The 6881-nt window shown below is 37.8% G+C and overlaps 1 non-coding gene across 1 annotated transcript; it reads right to left on the reverse strand.

The window, feature by feature from the left end:
- Positions 1-3665: 3665 nt before the first annotated feature.
- On the reverse strand, positions 3666-3773 carry LOC148555442 (small nucleolar RNA R71). The gene has a single exon (XR_015886417.1). It is a non-coding gene; the product is annotated as a small nucleolar RNA R71 (small nucleolar RNA).
- Positions 3774-6881: the final 3108 nt, after the last annotated feature.

The raw sequence follows: 6881 nt of genomic DNA on the forward strand, positions 1-6881 counted from the left end.
CCGGCGTTCAACGCCAGTTCCATGTTGCATTCTGGAGTTAAATGCCAGAAACAGGTTGCAAAGTGGAGTTAAATTCCAGAAACAGGTTACAAACTGGCGTTCAACTCCAAGAGAAGCCTCTACACGTGTAAAGCTCAATGCTCAGCCCAAGCACACACCAAGTGGGCTCTGGAAGTGGATTTCTGCATCATTTACTCATTTCTGTAACCCTAGTAACTAGTTTAGTATAAATAGAACTTTTTATCATTGTATTCGAGTCTTGGTAACTCCGGTTCCCCTCTAGGGCCGAGACCAATGAACTCCATTATCACTTACGTATTTTCAACCGTAGAGTTTCTACACACCATAGATTAAGGTGTGGAGCTCTACTGTTTCTTGAGAATTAATGCAAAGTACTATTGTTTTTCTATTCAATTCAAGCTTATTCCAAATCTAAGATATTCATTCGCACCTCAATATGAATGTGATGATCGTGACAGTCATCATCATTCCCAACCATGAACGCGTGCCTGACAACCACTTCCGTTCTACCTTAGATTGAATGAGTATCTCTGGGATTCCTTAATCAGAGTCTTCGTGGTATAAGTTAGAATCCATGGACGGCCATTCTTGAGATCCGAAAAGTCTAAAACTTGTCTGTGGTATTCCGAGTATGATCTGGGAAGGGATGGCTGCAACAAGCTTCAAACTTGCGAGTGCTGGGCGTAGTGACAGACGCAAAAGGATCAATGGATCCTATTCCAGCATGATCGAGAACCAACAGATGATTAGCCATGCAGTGACAGCGCATTGGACCATTTTCATTGAGAGAACAGGATGTAGCCATTGACAACGGTGATGCCTAACATACAGCTTGCCATAGAAAGGAGTTGGAATGATTGGATGAAGACAGTAGGGAAGCAGAGATTCAGGAGGAACTAAGCAACTCTATACGCTTATCTAAAATTCTCACCAATGAATTACATAAGTATCTCTATCTTTAATTTACGTTTTAATTATCAATTCACCATAACCATTTGAATTCGCCTGACTGAGATTTACAAGATGACCATAGCTCGTTTCAAGCCGACAATCTCCGTGGGATCAACCCTTACTCACGTAAGGTTTATTACTTAGACGACCCAGTGCACTTGCTGGTTAGTTGTGCGAAGTTGTGACAAAGTGTGATTCACGTTTGAGAGCACCAAGTCTTTGGCGCCATTGTTGATGATCGCAATTTTGTGCACCAAGTTTTTGGCGCCATTGCCGGGGATTGTTCGAGTTTGGACAACTGACGGTTCATCTTGTTGCTCAGATTAGGTAATTTTATTTTAATTTTAAGCTTTTTGTTATTCTTATTTTCAAAAAAAATAAAAATAAATATTTTCAAAAATATATTTTTATTCAGAATTTTTAAGAATGGATTCTAGTGTTTCATGATGATCTGTTGAATCCTGGCTGGCTATAAGCCATGTCTAATCTTTTGGACCGGGGCTTCAACTTATCATCACAAGAGCTTGTTGATGTTCACCCATTTGGCAGTTACACACATAGTTGTTGTATACATGGGAGGTATCAATATCTGCTGAAGCTTGGCTGGTCATTGGCCATGTCTAGTGTTTTGGACCGGAGCTTTCACTGAAAGCTTGGCTGGCTATTAAGCCATGTCTAATTCCTGGACTGGACCTTTAGACTAACATTGCAAGATTCCTGGAATTCCTATTAAAATTTTTTGAAATCCTTGTTTTCCTTTTCAAAATAATTTTCGAAAAAAAATATTAAAAAAATCAATAAAATCATAAAACCAAAAATAATTTTGTGTTTCTTGTTTGAGTCTTGTGTCAAATTGTAAGTTTGGTGTCAATTGCATATTTTTCAAACCTTCTTGCATTTTTCGAAAATTCATTCATGTGTTCTTCATGATCTTCAAGATGTTCTTGATGAATCCTCTTGTTTGATCTTTAAATTTTCTTGTTTGGTGTCTTTTCTTGTTTTTCATATGCATTCTTGAATTCTTAATGTCTCAACATTAAAAATTTCTATGTTTGGTGTCTTGCATGTTTTTCTTTTCTTAAAAATTTTCAAAAACAAGTTCTTGATGTTCATCATGATCTTCAAAGTGTTCTTGGTGTTCATCTTGACATTCATATTGTTCTTGCATGCATCATTTGTTTTGATCCAAAATTTTCATGCATTGATTCTTTTTGATGTTTTTCTCTCTCATCATTAAAATTCAAAAAAAAATATCTTTCCCTTTTTCTTCTCATAAAATTCGAAAATTTGAGTTGACTTTTTCAAAAATTTTTAAAATCTAGTTGTTTCTTATGAGTCAAATTAATTTTTCAATTTAAAAATTTTATCTTTTTCAAATCCTTTTCAAAAATCAAATCTTTTTCATTTTTCTTTCATAATTTTTGAAAATTTTTAAAATCAATTTTCAAAATCTTTTTCTTATTTTTATTTCATATTTTTGAAATTAATGCTAACAATTAATGTGATTGATTCAAAATTTTTAAGTTTGTTACTTGCCTAGTAAGAAAGGTTCAATCTTTAAATTTTAAAATCATATATTTTTGTTTCTTGTTAGTCAAGTAATCAACTTTAATTTTCAAAATCAAATCTTTTTAAATTTCTTTTTCAAATCTTTTTCAAAATAAGTTTCAATCACATCTTTTTCAAAAACTTTTCTAACTTCTTTTCTAACCTCTTATCTTTTCAAATTGATTTTCAAATCTTTTTCAAATTAATCCTATCTTTTTGTTTGATTCTTATCTTTTTCAAAACTACCTAACTAATTTTCTCTCTCTTATTTTCGAAAACCTCTCCCCTCTTTTTCAAAATTCCTTTTTAATTAACTATTTGTTTTAAATTTTAATTTAATTTTATTTTATTTTTCTTTCTTAATTTTTGAATTTTAACTATAATTTTAAATTAAAAACAAAAATATTTTTATTTTATTTTATTTAATTTTCGAAATTCTCTCCCCCTCATCTCCTTCTAATTAATTTATTTATCTACTAACACTTCTCTTCTTCTTAAAAATTCGAACCCTCTCCCACTTTCTGTGTTCGAATTTCTTTTCTTCTTCTACTCACATAAAGGAATCTCTATACTCTGACATAGAGGATTCCTCTTCTTTTCTGTTTTCTTCTTTTTCATATGAGCAGGAACAAGGATAAGAACATTCTTGTTGAAGCTGATCCTGAACCTGAAAGGACTCTGAAGAGGAAGCTAAGGGAAGATAAAGCACAACTCTCTGGAGAAAATCTGACAGAAATTTTTGAAAAAGAAGGAGACATGGCCGAAAATAATAACAATGCAAGGAAGATGCTTGGTGACTTTACTGCACCAAATTCCAATTTACACGGAAGAAGCATCTAAATCCCTGGCATTGGAGCAAACAATTTTGAGCTAAAGCCTCAATTAGTTTCTCTGATGCAACAGAATTGCAAGTTTCATGGACTTCCATCAGAAGATCCTTTTCAGTTCTTAACTGAATTCTTGCAAATCTGTGATACTGTTAAGACCAATGGGGTTGATTCCGAGGTCTACAGGCTTATGCTTTTCCCATTTGCTGTGAGAGATAGAGCTAGAATATGGTTGGACTCTCTAAAGATAGCCTGAACTCTTGGGATAAGCTGGTCACGGCTTTCTTAGCCAAGTTCTTTGCTCCTCAAAAGCATAGCAAGCTTAGAGTGGATGTTCAAACCTTTAAACAAAAAGAAGGTGAATCCCTCTATGAAGCTTGGGAGAGATACAAGGAACTGACCAAAAAGTGTCCTTCTGACATGCTTTCAGAATGGACCATCCTAGATATATTCTATGATGGTCTATCTGAGTTATCTAAGATGTCATTGGACCATTCTACAGGTGGATCCATTCACCTAAAGAAAATGCCTACAGAAGCTCAAGAACTCATTAACATGGTTACAAATAACCAGTTCGTGTACACTTCTGAAAGGAATCCTGTGAGTAATGGGACGCCTCAGAGGAAGAGAGTTCTTGAAATTGATGCTCTGAATGCCATATTGGCTCAGAACAAAATATTGACTCAGCAAGTCAATATGATTTTTCAGAGTCTGAATGGATTGAAGGAATCATCCAACAGTACTAAAGAGGCATCTTTTGAAGAAGAAGCTTATGATCCTGAGAACCCTGCAATAGCAGAGGTGAATTACATGGGAGAACCCTATGAAAACACCTATAATCCCTCATGGAGAAATCATCCAAATTTCTCATGGAAGGATCAACAAAAGCCTCAACAAGGCTTTAATAATGGTGGAAGAAATAGGTTTAGCAATAGCAAACCTTTTCCATCATCCACTCAGCAACAGACAGAGAATTCTGAGCAGAACCCATCTAGCTTAGCAAATATAGTCTCAGATCTATCTAAGGCCACTATGAGATTCATGAATAAAACAAGGTCCTCCATTAGGAATTTGGAGGCACAAGTGGGCCAACTGAGTAAAAGAGTCACTGAAACTCCTCCTAGTACTCTCCCAAGCAATACAGAAGAAAATCCAAAGAGGGAGTGCAAGGCCATTGATTTGACCATCATGGCCGAACCTACAAGGGAGGAGGAGGACGTGAATCCTAGTGAGGAAGACCTCCTGGGACGTTCAGTGACCAATAAGGAGTTTCCCTTTGAGGAACCCAAAGAATCTGAGGCTCATCTAGAGACCATAGAGATTCCATTGAACCTCCTTCTGCCCTTCATGAGCTCTGATGAGTATTCTTCTTCTGAAGAGAATGAAGACATTACTGAAGAGCTAGTTGCTAAGTACCTTGGTGCAATCATGAAGCTGAATGCCAAATTATTTGGTAATGAGACTTGGGAAGATGAACCTCCCTTGCTCACCAATGAACTGAATGCATTGGATAGGCAGAAATTACCTCAAAAGAAACAGGATCCTGGTAAATTCCTAATTCCCTGTAACATAGGCACCATGACCTTTGAGAAGGCTTTGTGCTACCTAGGGTCAGGAATAAACTTAATGCCACTCTTTGTAATGGAAAAACTTGGGATCTTTGAGGTGCAAGCTGCCAGAATATCATTAGAGATGGCAGACAACTCAAGAAAATAGGCTTATGGACTAGTAGAGGACGTGTTAGTAAAGGTTGAAGGCCTTTACATCCCTACTGATTTCATAATCCTAAACACTGGGAAGGATGAGGATGAATCCATCATCCTTGGAAGACCCTTCCTAGCCACAGCAAGAGCTGTGATTGATGTGGACAGAGGAGAGTTAGTCCTCCAACTGAATGAGGACAACCTTGTGTTTAAAATTCAAGGATCTCCTTCTGTAACCATGGAGAGGAAGCATGAAAAGCTTCTCTCACTGCAGAGTCAACCAGAGCCCCCACAGTCAAACTCTAAATTTGGTGTTGGGAGGCCACAACCAAACTCTAAGTTTGGTGTTGAACCCCCACATTCAAACTCTAAGTTTGGTGTTGGGAGGTCCCAACAATGCTCTGCACATCTGTGAGGCTCCATGAGAGCTCACTGTCAAGCTATTGACATTAAAGAAGCGCTTGTTGGGAGGCAACCTAATGTTATCTAATTATATTTATTTATTTTCTCTTGTTATTTTATGTTTTCTTTAGGTTGATGATCATGTGAAGTCACAAAAACTACTGAAAAATCAAAAACAGAATGAAAAATAGAATGAAAAATAGCACACCCTAGAGGAAGAGTAGTTTGGCGTTAAACGCCAGAAACAAGCATCTGCCTGGCGTTAAATGCCAGAAACAGGCTACATTTGGGCGTTTAACGCCAGAAACAAGCAGCAATCTGGCGTTAAATGCCATGATTGTACAGCAAGGGCGTTTTACACGCCTAATTGGAGCAGGGATGTTAAGTCCTTGACCCCACTTGATCTGTGGACCCCACAGGATCCCTACCTTTTCTTCTCTCCTCTTCACACCTTTTCATAACCCTCTTTCTAAAATACCCTTCACCAATCACCTCAATCACTCTTTCCCATCACCCCCTCACCACTCACATCCATCTTCTCTTCCCCATAAACCCCACCTACCTTCAAAATTCAAACTATTAACCCTCCCCACACTCCTATATAAACCCCTCATTCCTTCTTCATTTTCACACAACACAACCCTTTCTTCTTCCCCTTGGCCGAATACACCCCTCTCTCCCTCTCCTCCATTTCTCTTCTTCTTCTTCTTCTTTCTTTCTTCTTTTGCTCGGGGACGAGCAAACATTTTAAGTTTGGTGTGGTAAAAGCATAACTTTTTGTTTTTCCATAACCATTAATGGCACCTAAGGCCAGAGAAACCTCAAGAAAGAGGAAAGGGAAGGCAATTGCTTCCACCTCTGAGTCATGGGAGATGGAGAGATTCATCTCAAAGTTCCATCAAGACCACTTCTATGAAGTTGTGGCTAAGAAGAAAGTGATCCCTGATGTTCCTTTCAAGCTCAAAAAGAATGAGTATCCGGAGATCCGACATGAGATCCGAAGAAGAGGTTGGGAAGTTCTCACCAACCCCATTCAACAAGTCGGGATCTTAATGGTCCAAGAGTTCTATGCAAATGCATGGATCACTAGGAACCATGATCAAAGTGTGAACCCGAATCCAAAGCATTGGCTCACCATGGTTCGGAGGAAATACTTAGATTTCAGTCCGAAAAATGTAAGGCTGGCGTTCAACTTGCCAATGATGGAAGAAAATGCACGCCCCTACACTAGAAGGGTCAACTTTGATCAAAGGTTGGACCAAGTCCTCATGGACATATGTGTAGAAGGAGCTCAATGGAAAATTGACTCAAGAAGCAATCCGGTTCAATTAAGAAGGCATGACCTCAAACCAGTGGCTAGGGGATGGCTAGAGTTCATTCAACGCTCAATCATTTCTACTAGTAACCGGTCTGAAGTTACTATAGATCG

The sequence above is a fragment of the Arachis ipaensis genome, chromosome B6, assembly GCF_059453495.1.
Source record: "Arachis ipaensis isolate K30076 ecotype BB chromosome B6, ASM5945349v1, whole genome shotgun sequence".
In the NCBI taxonomy this organism is placed as follows: domain Eukaryota; kingdom Viridiplantae; phylum Streptophyta; class Magnoliopsida; order Fabales; family Fabaceae; genus Arachis; species Arachis ipaensis.